Source organism: Cryptotermes secundus, unplaced genomic scaffold, assembly GCF_002891405.2.
Source record: "Cryptotermes secundus unplaced genomic scaffold, Csec_1.0 scaffold719, whole genome shotgun sequence".
In the NCBI taxonomy this organism is placed as follows: Eukaryota; Metazoa; Arthropoda; class Insecta; order Blattodea; family Kalotermitidae; genus Cryptotermes; species Cryptotermes secundus.
Window position 1 is genome coordinate 151,669 of NW_019719368.1, and position 13,299 is coordinate 164,967.

General features: G+C 41.9%; 1 protein-coding gene across 2 annotated transcripts in view; it reads right to left on the bottom strand.

Moving 5' to 3' along the window:
• The window catches only part of LOC111865127 (GTP-binding protein Di-Ras1), a 333,795-nt gene that overhangs the window by 109,886 nt on the left and 210,610 nt on the right, over positions 1–13,299 (bottom strand). The window contains exon 4 of one of the 2 annotated variants that reach the window (XM_023852892.2): positions 8,266–8,318. The gene's annotated coding sequence lies outside the window, so the exon portion shown is untranslated. Of the gene's footprint in view, positions 1–8,261; positions 8,319–13,299 lie in introns of both variants that reach the window. The other variant, XM_023852882.2, reaches the window with a different exon arrangement.

Here is a 13,299-nt window from a genome sequence, read left to right on the forward strand (position 1 = left end):
TTGGAGCGTATTTCAAAATTTATATCTATACACAGCAAAGTTAAAGAAAACGAGAAGGCTTACAGTGTCCTATATAGGCCTCCACGTCTTTCTACAGCACTTATATGGAGGGATGAATGACAATTATTTGGAAGGCAGCGCTTGTGGTAAAAGTGAGGTATTATCTTAGCATTTGGCTGGAGGAACTGTGGAAATTAATGAAATACCGCAATCAAGACAGCCGCTGTCCTGACCGAGATTCGAATCGTTTACCTCGCGAATACAAATTAAAATCCTTACTTGCTGTACCAATATGCTCGGTGATGAAAGATTTCGAGCGAAATTTGAACCTAGGGACCCCCCCCCCGAATCAGCAGCAGGAGTGTTAAGCAGCAGAGGGCAATTCTCTCTTATAGTACTTACCTATTTACTTATATTGGCTCGACGTGTTTCTAAGGCTCTTGGAGTCCTTTATGGCAGATACTCACTACTCTGTATTATCTTCCTTCTGGATACACACGGTCACGTGATTCTAGCGACTATAGACAGATTTATTAGAATCTCTGATACAGCGCGTGACATTTTACATTTTATTTTAGGGCGCCATAGTCTTCTCAGTCTGTTATAATCTCCTGTAGACTTTGTTTGGTCGTGGCTTCCAACGGCGGACGTTCATCTTCGTCTGGGTTCCCGAACTGTCCCCAGTCTCAGCTACCAGCTTCTCACGGCCACAGGTCACAGTGACTGAACCTCAACGGTTCTCTAACTCACTCACCAACCAGTCACTCTCTAACTCCATTCGGGTCGGCCGGTTAAATTGCTGCTGGTCTTCGCCAGCTTCAGTCTCATCGACCAATATTTTTATTTTCTACTTAGTTTTCATACTTGTAACACCTTTGCACGGACCACACAGAAAATGACTTTCCTCTGTTGCAATGTAAATGTTGCTGTGGAAACATGTTTTCTTGCGGAGCAATTACTTAGCAGCGGCTGTTGTGTAGTTGTTAATTTCGCGGTCGTTGGCTAGCAACGGGTCTGCGTGCCATAATAACTTCACTCTTAGATCTCATAAATCTTCCAGCCATCTGAATCTTGGTTTTCCTACTTTTATTCTGGCTTCTGGCTTATTTCCGAACGATTTATTACACATCCCTGCCCCACGCGTCTCCTACTTCCTCGTTTCAATATCCGGTGACACATCAATGGGACACATATAATTGCCTCTTTTTTGGTTTCACAGTTGCCATAAAAATAACATCTCTTTCTATACAGAGGAAAGTTATGTGTCATCTCCATGCGCAAGTTTGCAGCGAGCTTAAATCTATATGCACTATAAGCTCCAAAGCTGTTCTAGGGTAAGCTTGAAGAGAACTACGAGAAGTTCTGGGAAGTACCCAAAGTCAAAGTCACATTACGACTAACGGTCAGTCAGTCAGTAAGTCTAGGTGTCAAGCCCCATCTGGGGCTTTTGACCACATATTTATTATTATTTGACAGTTAGGTCTTGTTTTTGTGGGGCGTCCTCTCTGACAAGAGGGCCGGTCTGTCTTTTTTATATGCTGCTAGCCTTGTCAGCGCAGTCTTTCTCGGCCTTTGAAGGAACCAATCGCCTACTTGCATTTATACGACAGGGACCCATAGAGAATGAAGCGTCCAACAATTACTGTATTTTGCTTGTGTATTCGTTTCCCCCGTAATGTCTTTACCGAGCCTTGTCCTGGCAACAGTGGGGGGATGCACATACACACAGACTGTTGACAGAGGCCTGACAGAGGCCTTGTATATATTGTACATAAATAAGTAATAAGTGTGTATTGTAAATCTATGTAAATATAGACAGCGGACATATAAAAACAAACTGACTGACAAATGACTGACCCGACCTCTCGTCAGAGAGGGCGCCCCACACGGACAAGACAGTAACTTTCATTCAAAAGAAATATCTGAGCTGGGGCTCGAAACCAAGACGGACAGACTGACCGACCGTCAGTTGTAACATGACTTTGATTTTGACTTGCTGAGAGAGGTTTATGAAGCACGCCAATGAGATGGATTCAGGTGTCATGATATACATAACAAGTTTCATAAAGATTGTACAGAAGTTAATAAGAGGGGATACATAGACACACAGACAGAACGGTGATCTAAGAAGCTTAATTTTATTCTTTTAATACGGAAAATAGGCTAAGAACATAATTATATTCCTCAGATGACCTTCAAACAGCAAGGAAAATGTATCAAGTGAAAGATTATTATTTCCCCTAACAATCAGTATTTCACAGCTGATGCCATCTTTTGCCAGTAATGCTATACTACTTCATTTACGTGCTAAACTCTTCGGCTCTATCAGTGTTAATGCTTGATCTCGTCGGTGCGTGACCCTGCGAGGAACATTCATAGCGGGCAAGTCTGATTCCCCAAAGCAAATATAATAAAAACATAACCATATTTGCTTATTCTCTGAACTCTGTTGTATTATTTTCAGTCGCAAGAACAATGTTTATCCTCTCCAGGCAATGATAGGCTCCACTATATCCGTGTGTCAATATAGCATCTACAACGGGTAAGACTACAAGCTACATGTAGACTGGTCCTGCCCCAGGAAAGCGATATTCTCATCTCGCTGGAGTAAATATTTACGTTGAGATATCTACATTTAGAAATCTGGTGATTGTAAATATGCACTCTGAAATGCTGGATCGTTGTTATGGACAGCGCAGGAGTATTTAAAATCTTAACAGTCTCCTCATCTGGTCTGACAGTCTACAAATTGTCCACGGCCGCGAAAACAACCCCTTAAATGTCAGATACTTTCCGATCGTTGTTTTCTTAGTGCAGAAAGAATTATTTGAAAAAATATTTACACTGTCACGTGATACAGTGTGACTATAGACATGATTTGGATCGGTAATTGATTAACTGAACTCTCACAGAACCTAATTTCAAGTAACAATAGCGCTATCGCTAATTCACACGCTCTACAGTTTACTACAGCACGCATTACGGTTGTTGCCTGGTAACGGGCAACGCCGTAGCTTCCTCAATTTGTGTGTTCATGTCCTTATTGGCCGGAGAGTGCCTCGCAAACTAACCCGTACTCTTCTAACTGCCGTTTCAAGTCTCTCTCGTAATCGTAGCTGCTGCTTGTTATACAGAATTTTCCATCAGTTCTTCTATTGCTGCGTCAAGTAGTTATCGCATGGACCGCGCAGAGAAAACCGTTTCACAGTTACCACATTATTGCGTGTTACGAATCTATTGCTAACAGCGAGCGTATTTGGAGAACCGTTCGCTATCAACGGTGACCTCTGATGGCTTTACAGTTCTTGCCATCAGCAAATATGCCACAATATCTTGTATTCCAAGCTGTGCAAGTTTTCTTTCTCTTCTTCACAGCGTCCAGACCGGCACTGGAGCCCATCCAGACTCCTGTCCAATGGGTACCGGGGCTATTTCTCGGGGGGTAAATCGTCCTGGGCGTGAAGCTCACTGTTAACCTCTTTGTATTGCCGAGGTCAAGAGTGGAGGAGCTCTAACTCCACTCCTCCACATATATCTTCAGGATCTAGTGATTAACTAATTAAGCACAGAGACATTATCTTTTTATATTTTGGTATGTAGATCTGTTGCTAGACAATGACCGCGAAAGAAGCATCTATATAACAGCCGTTGCTTGGTAGTTGCTCTGAAAACAACGGCCGTTACTAGGCAATGGCCGAGTAGTGATTATGTGGGCCTTCCAACAGACGCGAAGACAACAGAGGAGCAGCGGTTTCTACGCGGTCCGTGCCAAGATGTTATAAGCAGATAAGTCTAGGGTTCAGTTCAGTAAGTGGAGTCAGGAATTCGGTTGGTTTGTGAATTAGCCAGTCGAGAGATGATGTGGCTAAGGCCGGGGACAGTTCGGGAACACAGAGGAAGGGAAATATCCGCCGTTAGAAGCCGATACCAAGAAACGGCTAGTGAAGACTGAGAAGACATTATGCGTGCTCTAATAAACTTCAAAGCGTGGGAATTAGTAAAACTTTTATGATTACGAGTACTTGTAGTGACAGAACTGTAAGTGTTCAATAAATCTGATTACCGATCGAAAACCACGTATAAATTCACGCTCAATCACGCGACAGTGTTCTTGGTGTGCTGCAAAATTTGAGCGTCAGGTTGCATCCGGTCACCGTTATAAGTCGTAAATCCACTGGAGTTTCCTCTTACATTTCTCATCTCGTGTCAAAAACATGTATGAGGCTGTGTTATCGTCGAACTATGATGCAGAATATTGCGTCGTTATTTCAAATTTATGGATCCTCTTCTCAGCGTACGCTGAGGACCAAAATCATGTCGGTAATCACATTTAACATATGGGACTTTTCTTCCGTAAGGTTGGCGTATGTGAAAGTTGTTTCAGAGAGAATTCATCTACACTCTCCAACCTGAAACCGGAGTAAGCTGCTGCATAATATCAGGGTTTCCAAATGATTTCATGTTCCTTCGAACAATATTGCCTAGCAGTCATGAAATTTACTGCTGTTTGTGGGAAATAAATGTTCATTACCGTGTTTCAAAAATCCAAAAGGAAAGAGACCACTAGGAAGACCAAGACATAGGGAGAGTACATAATATTGTTACGTGTCACAGTGACTAAGACGCGGGTTTGGATTGGTAATTGGATTACTGCATACTTACAGGTCGTAACTACAATTAATCACTACACTACTGCTGCTTTACACAATGTACAATCACTCCACATTAATCTCTTCAGTCTAGCTGCACTAGTCTTCACGGGTTTGTAACAGTGGAACTATAACAGTCTCACCGAACCACACACTCCAAATATTACACATGAATAAAGTCTTATAACCACACGCTAAGTCTTCACAGGCCGACTTCTGGTTCTGCTTCAACTGCGAACTTCCCGTGGCTATCTCCTTGCTTGTTCACGTGCTTCTGCCGCTATTATTTGTAACTTGTAACCTACTAACTTTACTTATATAGCCGAGGAACGGACATGGACCTACAGTAAACATATATCACGTGATGGCTATCCAGCCAGCCTATTGGCGCGTCGGTCGGGTCTACAGAAAACACATGCAACGTGATCACTATCCACGGTTGTGACGTCACCGCGGACATGGAAAACACAACTTCCTCTATTGTTGTGTGCCCATATTTCGGGAGTGGGCTAGAGATGACGTCCTCCTGTTATTGCGTGTTGGAACGTATTTACGGAGCTGTGGCCTGGAAATGCGTTCGTATGTCACAATATTAAAATTAATTTTAAGGAAACTGGATGGGGTTGTATGGACTTGATTCATCTGGCTCAGGATAGGGACCAGTGGTGGGCTCTTGTGAACACGGTAATGAACCTTCGTGTTCCATAAAATGCTGGGAAGTTCTTGAATAGCTGCACAACTGGCGACTTCCCGAGAAGTGCTCAGCTCCATGAAGTTAGTTAATAACAGCTGAAGAGTACAAATGAAAGATTTCTTCATTACGCAGGTCACTCAATACTCATGGTAACCCCCTCCCCTTTAGATTCAAATATTTCCTTCAGCACCCTGTCCTCGGAAAATTCTCAAGCTATATTTTCCATTTGGAAGAGAGGGCAAATTACACGTGTCTACAGATCTACAGTTAATTCTGTCGGGTGTTAGAGTGACTGTACACGTGGTTCTGGATCGGATACTGGATTTGTTGACCACTTATACACACAACTCGGAAATTCAAGTAATTACAGCGCCACAACTAATCCCCGCAATTCACAAATCACCTCAGCACCTGCTAAGGCTTTCCAGCCTGTTGTGTCTTCACCATACCTTCCCTGGTAACGGCTTCTAATAGTGGAGATTCTTCAGCTTCCACGCTCAAGTCCTCTCTTAACAGTGTCCCGTATAGAATTGACTCGGTTCCACCAATGTTCTTTCTTCTAACCCTCTGCATGGACCGAAGAGTAAACACCATTTCTAACGGTGTCTCTATTGTTGTCTTGGTGTCCATTGCCGTGGAAACGTGTTTACCCAGCCGTTGCCTACAAATGGCGCTGGTACATTTGCTTGTCTCACGGTCTACACGTTCTACACTCTGTAATACTGCACGCTTTATCATTGTCTGTGTAAAACATCTTTCAGGATAGGCCGTATCTTGATTATGCAAATATTACGCAAGAACATTTCTAGTGAATTCAACGAAATTTCCTGTACTATGAATTTGGTTTCCATTCAATCTTGAAACAGATCTAATAAACGTCATATGATTATGTAACAAATTACTGAATGATCTGACGTTTGATATAAATTAAAAGATAACTCACACACAATATATATATATATATATATATTCTTGCTGATAATAAGTTGGTCTATGACGTGTGAAATAAAATAAAAATCAAGTTCAACATTCAACTGTTTTTGACATCGAGTTCACAAATAATGGAATATCAAACTCTACAGCCTTCGTTAAGTTCGTGGCCATGTTTCATGAACTGAACTCAAGTGGGCCTCTTGTCTCGAGATAGACTCCAGCCATTCTGCGGCCACAAATGCATGGAGGTCTTCCCTCCGCCAGTGAACATAAAATATTGCATTTTAGGTTCTCACAGTGATGAATATAAACAGTACGATTTTCTGTGGTTGTAACGCCCATAGCATGAAACTAGTATGACGTTTCGGAAGAACATATCACCTCAATCTTCGCTGTCGAAGCGTAAGGTAAGAAAGAAACTGACATAAGCAATTCGCCCACTTACGCTGATCTGTATCTGCGATGGCTCTTTGACGATGAAGATAGACGCAATATGTCCATCCGAAACGTCGCGATCTCATCGAAATAAACAGCGTTAAAACCCGCAAGACCATAGTCTTATAAGGAGAGAACACCACACACTGCTAGAGGGAACAGAGCACAAGCAAAGGGCATATTGCAGATTGCAGACGTAACAGAACAACGGGCTAATTTTTTTATTGCTACTGGGGTGGGACTAAGTCCCTTGTACTGCGTCCACTTCTGGCCTATTGTGCCAGCCCGATGATAGGTGAGGGTGATTGTGGAGCAATTGGTGGAATGAAGATTGGCAGGGGAAACCGAAGTACTCGGAGAAAACCTGCCCCAGCGCCATTTTGTCCACCACAAAACCCACTTGACCAGATCTAGGATCGAACCCGGGCCGCCGCGATGGGAAGCCAGCGACTAACCGCTTGAGCTATGGCGCGGCCTAACAAGGGGCTAACGAACACAAAAATGTGCTGCTGCAACAAAACATAGAGAGAAACATATACGATTAGTTCTAAACAAGTGGAGGACACACTTTGTGAGGCGGAATAGAATTTAACCAAAGTGATGAAAATTTTAATGGATTTTATTTTATTTTATTGAGTGCACCATATCGTATGATTCTAGAGTATATTAATGCAGTGTAGCAGCTTTTATATATTGAGACACCTGAAGATGGCCATCTAGGGCCGAAACATGTTGTGTTAAAGTGATAATGGAAAAAAGGAACAATTGGTTGCATTACTGACGGACTGTGTTATACATAGACGTTTTCGTTTGCTATGACTTGTTAGAAATCATTCCAAGTAGAGTCGAGTGTTTGTGCACTGGAGTGAAGTGATTTTCTTGGTGGGTGAGAGAGTTAGAGGACTAGTGCAGTACAGTCGTCGTGAGTTGCTGCTGTTAGAAGCTGGAAGCTGAGGCCGGGGTCAGTTAGGGAATTCAGAGTAAGGGGAACATCCACCGTTGGAAGCCGTTACCAAACAACGACTGGTGAAGACACAGCAGACAAGGAAGACTTTGTGCGTTGTATAGTGAACTGTAAAATAAGCGATCTGCTTATGTAGTACGTACTCCATCCCTCCAAACTCCATGAGGTAACAAGTTACTCTAAAGGCGCGTCCACATCACTCGTGCTCGCTAGGCTTGTGCTCATCTGGCTTTTACTTGTGCTCGTAAATCTTCGTCCACACTACTTCAGTTGCTCGCCAGGCTTCGGCGCGTGAGGATCCGTATATTTACTCGTAGTGTGTATATGCTGTAGTCGTATTTTAATATATTGGCTACAGTTTTTAAATTAAAAACTTAAAATTTGCTTGTCTCGTGACTTGTCATATCGTCCAAATTACTCTGGAACATAGGGAGTCACACGAGCACGAGCACGAGCACGAGTAATGTGGAGACGCCTTTACAGAGTTAATAGGGCAAGAAAACGTTGCGGGAAAGCTATTTATATGCAATTCCTCCCTAATCTTCTTCGTTGGACCACACTACCGAAACACAAGGATCACACTCACCCACCGCGTGAGGCAGCCAATCCAGTCTCCAAAGCAGAGATCCAGAAGTACCAGTATCTGCAAAAAGGGAAATGGGATATGTCAATTAATCTACGGGAAAGTTAAAGTTGTTCCCGGATCTAAATAATCAAGCACCAGTCCAAGAAGATGTAAGGGGGGAGTGAACGTATTACTCCACCATTCTTCAAGTGTGAAGTAAATGGGGATGAGCGGTCAGCTTCACGCCACCGTCAGAATCCTTCAGAGTATTCTTGTTTAATTATGTTTTTCACTTCTATTATTCGTATACGTATTAGTGTACACGTTTTCAATATCGAAGGAGCAAAATTTTGTGTTTCCATCTGTTTTAGTTTTTTTGAGGTTATGAATTAGGATATTAGAATTGTAAACATTATGAATACTGGATAATTGTGATATGTTACTTACCAATAATATAAGTAATATGCGAGCACTATACCAGTGGGATAAACGTAACTTAAAACCTCCTCTCATTATATATGTATATATATATATGCCGTCGCAGACTCTTCTGTTTATAATTGCAGACTGCCGCCTTCTGGGATGTGACGCCGTACAGATCTCGTGTGAATCGACGTTTGCAGCCTGCAGCCACCTGTTCACATTGGTTCCTCGCTCACGGATTTTTCTACCCTGAAGATGGAAGCTATATGTTCCTCCGATACGTCGGTTTAAACAAGATCTACATGGCGCCACATCCCAGAAGGCGTCATTCTTCATAGTTACCGCCGTGAAAACCTCAGTTCTTACACTGTATGTAATTGTTACAAAATTATACCCAATATCCTCTCCAAACCTACATGTTAACAAATAATATTTCGAGGCCGAAGTTCATCTCTATCTCCCACAAATAACAAGTACAAATAATCAATCGTAAACCATTTCATTTATACAGTCTACTACTTTTATCATACCCACATCAAAATGTTATGAGTACTCACAGAATCGACGATACACACCGCTCGTTCGGGACAAACAACTTTCCTTCATGATACTTATTGACGCTCGAATATTTGTTCTTACGGCAATCGGAAATTGTGTAATGACAGTGACAATTCTTACGTTGTCACAAGTTCATATGTGTAAAAGGATTTGTTGATTAATAAGAACATGTCTCTCAAATATAACATTTACTTCACACTGTTCTACATCCGGTTCTACTTAAAAATTTGAATGACACGAAAGAAAGAAATAAAAACGGTCATGTATTTTGGTAAAAAGACAACATCTTCAAGTAAGATGTGCTACAAATAGGTTCCTTTAGTGCACATGAATACACCAAAACTGAAAGTTTGGCGATTAACGAAAAGTTACACAGTAATGAACTTTTAGGCTCCAAATAACTCAGGAGACTTAAATAAACAGCTGAGCTACCGTTAGCTCCTTAAGAAGGAATTGAGCTGTTCTGAAGCGTTCTATCTTCTGGAATACTACGTCGTGCCACTGTGCCACTAATGAAGCAGTAAGCCATGAAGACGTATGAGAGAGTAACCGTATAGATCCATGTATTCTTGACCTTGATACTACTGTAGTTGGATGTGAGTGGTGAGCTTCGCGCTCTTGCCACTTTCCCCAAGGGAAGGAGCGCCCGATAACCATTGGCTAAAGGAGGAAAGATAAAGTCCTTGTGCTTAACTAATTAAGCACTTTGCCGTGAAAGTGTATGGGGGAATGAATGTATAGATCCATGTATTCTTCACCTCGGCACTAGTTGCAGGTAAACGTTCAGTTCCATGCCCCCACAGTTTTATCCCCAATGAAATAAATCCCGGTACCCATTGTATAGGAGACTGGGTGGGCTCCAGAGTAGGTCTGGACGCAGTGAACAGAAAAAATTATGGTCCCTGCCGGGAATCGAAACCAAGCCGTCCAGGTCGTAGCCAGCCGTTATATCCCGGCTTCAGTCCAATGATTTTTTTTTTTTTGTTTTTAGAAATATCCATTGTTGACTCATATTTCTACTTGACTGTTAAAATATACTATAATATAATTTCCTGGTTTTACAACACTGAATACATTCTAATGTTGCGGAAGACTAGAACGCTTTAATACATTTTAATTACGTATGAAAGTACATGAATGAGTTTTACATCGCCATGTTTTGCTAGAATTAATGGCTTCCATTTACAATTTTAATGAATCTTCGCCGGAAATTTAATTGGGAATTCATACAAATGAATTTGACAGAAAAAAAACACTAAACTCAATATTATAATACATAGGAGAGGCAAAAAAAATAATTGAACGTGTAAACAAAACCACTTTATGTAATTTAATACAAATTTTCAGAGCACAACGAGGTTAGCTATTTTGCCAGCTGAAATTCTAACCAAACACCTCCCGAATACAAAAGTAAATTTTACCGCTATGCTAACTCGCTTTGTGTCAAATACTAAACGTCCTTTTCTTCATGGATTTCTAAAAGCGGAGAAGGGCAAATGTGTAAAAGTGTCTTTGGAAAGTTCTGTGACACTTGGATGTGTTTTACAAAGAGACTTTGTGGAGTTCCTCAGCATTTCTTATGAGACTGTTGGAATGATTTCACAGTGGAACCCTTCCTTTTACCATGCATGAACTTGCTTATCTTCTCAAAGTTTACTTCACAGATTTGAGCTGCATTTCCGCACCGTTTCCGCGCGTGTCCCCACGTCCTCGTTATAACGAATTCTCAGAATTACATTCACACGAAGCTCCTTCACTCACCTACGGTTCAAATGCTTCTCTCTATGCACAGATGAATGTATACTGCACACAGGTTAGAAGCTGTTATCATCATCTCCGTGGAATACTAAGGCCTTCACCTGGACAGGCGGTTGACCTGGCGCACACATATTCTCACCAAAAGAAAACAACTGGACATTAAATTTTGCCAGATGCATTGGCTAATTGGCAGAAAGTCAGAACTGTCTACCGAAAATAAACTTCTAGTATACAAGACAATACTGAAGCCTATTTGGACTTAAGGCGCACCATTATGGGGAACTGCAAGTACAGCCAATATAGAAATTTTGCAGAGATTCCAAAATGAAGTACTTCGCGCTATAGTCAATGCACTGTGGTACGTCCCAGACAGACTGCTACACGCCGATCTAGGCATATCTACAGTACGGGAAGAAACTACAAACATCAGCCGTAAATATAAAGACAAGATCACAGCACAGTCAAATAAACTGGCAAATACAGGTGTCCCAGGAGGAATGGTCAAAACTTCGGGAGGGTGTTCCTTATGTTAAAGCATGCCGATATAACTCAAAACACCTATGTCCAAAGTTGAACGGTTACGGAGATAATGGCCTGAGAAGTGTCAAACTTTGACCGGTGTTACACACTTGTTGATTTCAAAATACATATTAAAACTGGCAGGAATATGTGGTTTCTGTAATGTTAATAATGTACGTAACATCAAACTAACTTGTGAGTGACATGAAGCCATAAAATTGAAGTACAAAATACTCGCTCGCCATGTCATAATTGTCCTTAGGGTTTCCAAGCACTATACATGACACATGACTGGCAAGCGCTGACGTAACATGGCTGACTGCGTTATAAGCCGACCACATAACTGTATTAAACGTACATTCACGGAAAATCTCTTTTGGAATTTCGTTTCCATTATCTCATGTGGATTATTATGGGACCACGTATGCACATTTCGTAAATTATTTACACCGTCCAGGGTAAAAGACGCCTCATCACTGAATAAAATGACGCTTAATAGTTCGGGATGAGCTTTTATCCAATGGCACAAATCCATACGCTGTGCATGGTCGCCTGGTTCCAGATGTTGTACCCTTTGATCATGGTAAGGATACAACTCTTCATCATGTAAAGTTCGCCACACCTGCATACGTGATACGCCGATGCGACAGGCCATTCTACGAGTGGACAGACACGGACTTCTCTGAACCATCTCAAGAATGTTCTCTCGTGCGTTTATCATTCGTACATCCTCCGCTTCAGACTGCACAGAAACACTCGGAAGAGAACCAGTATCACGCAATGTCTGGTGAATTCGCGTAAATACACTTCGAGATGGAATCCTTCGATCGGGAAAACGCCTTTGGTACCCTTCAACAGCAGCACGTGCATTGCCACCGCAAAATGCATACACAAAATGCATATCACAATATTCAACGTGTGAAAACACAAAAGGCATTTCAGCAACTCCGCACAACTACACGTAATTTACCAGCCATTCACGATGCTGCCGCAACGTACTCTGTAGGCTCTGTAGGTAGCATACGAGCCACATGAGCTTACGGCTAGTGTGAATCACCGCACTCAAGGACAAACATACATAAGGCGTCTCAGATGACAGGTACAGTGCGTGGACCCGCCAGAAGACCACACTTTTCTCGGGCCATTATCTCCGTAACCGTTCAACTTTGGACATAGGTGTTTTGGGTTATATCGGCATACTTTAACATAAGGGACGCCCTCCCGAAGTTTTAACCATTCCTCCTGGGACATCCTGTATATAATTAAACTAAGCAGACGAGCCCAGAAGACTCGAAATGTATAAGCCAACCGACATAACGACGGGTTTCACATAAATGTAATACATACAATAACAAAGTCATATCCGAAATAGGTTCCTAGAGAATGCTCACTGGAGCATTACTCTCCCTGACATGTTCTTTTATTAGTATTTAAGCCTTAGATTAAGTATTTCACAAGATGTGCTTATAGTCCTTAATGGACTGATTGTACAAATAAAAGGAGATACAAAAAAAGTCCGTGGAGCAAATTGTAATGTGGAACACAACGCTGTTTCAGCAAACAAGACGAATGAATTTAGATAGTATTTCTGCGTTTTTAATAAATACCTTTCACGATATATTATTGGGGCCGCGCTGTAGCTTAGTTGGTTGAGGCACTATGCTACAACCCGGAAGGTCGCGGGTTCGATTCTCGATGTTGTCATTGGATTTTTCATTTAACCTAATCCTTCCAGCAGCACTATGGCCCTGGGGTTGACTCAGCCTCTAACAGAAATGAGTATCAGGAATCTTCCTGGAGG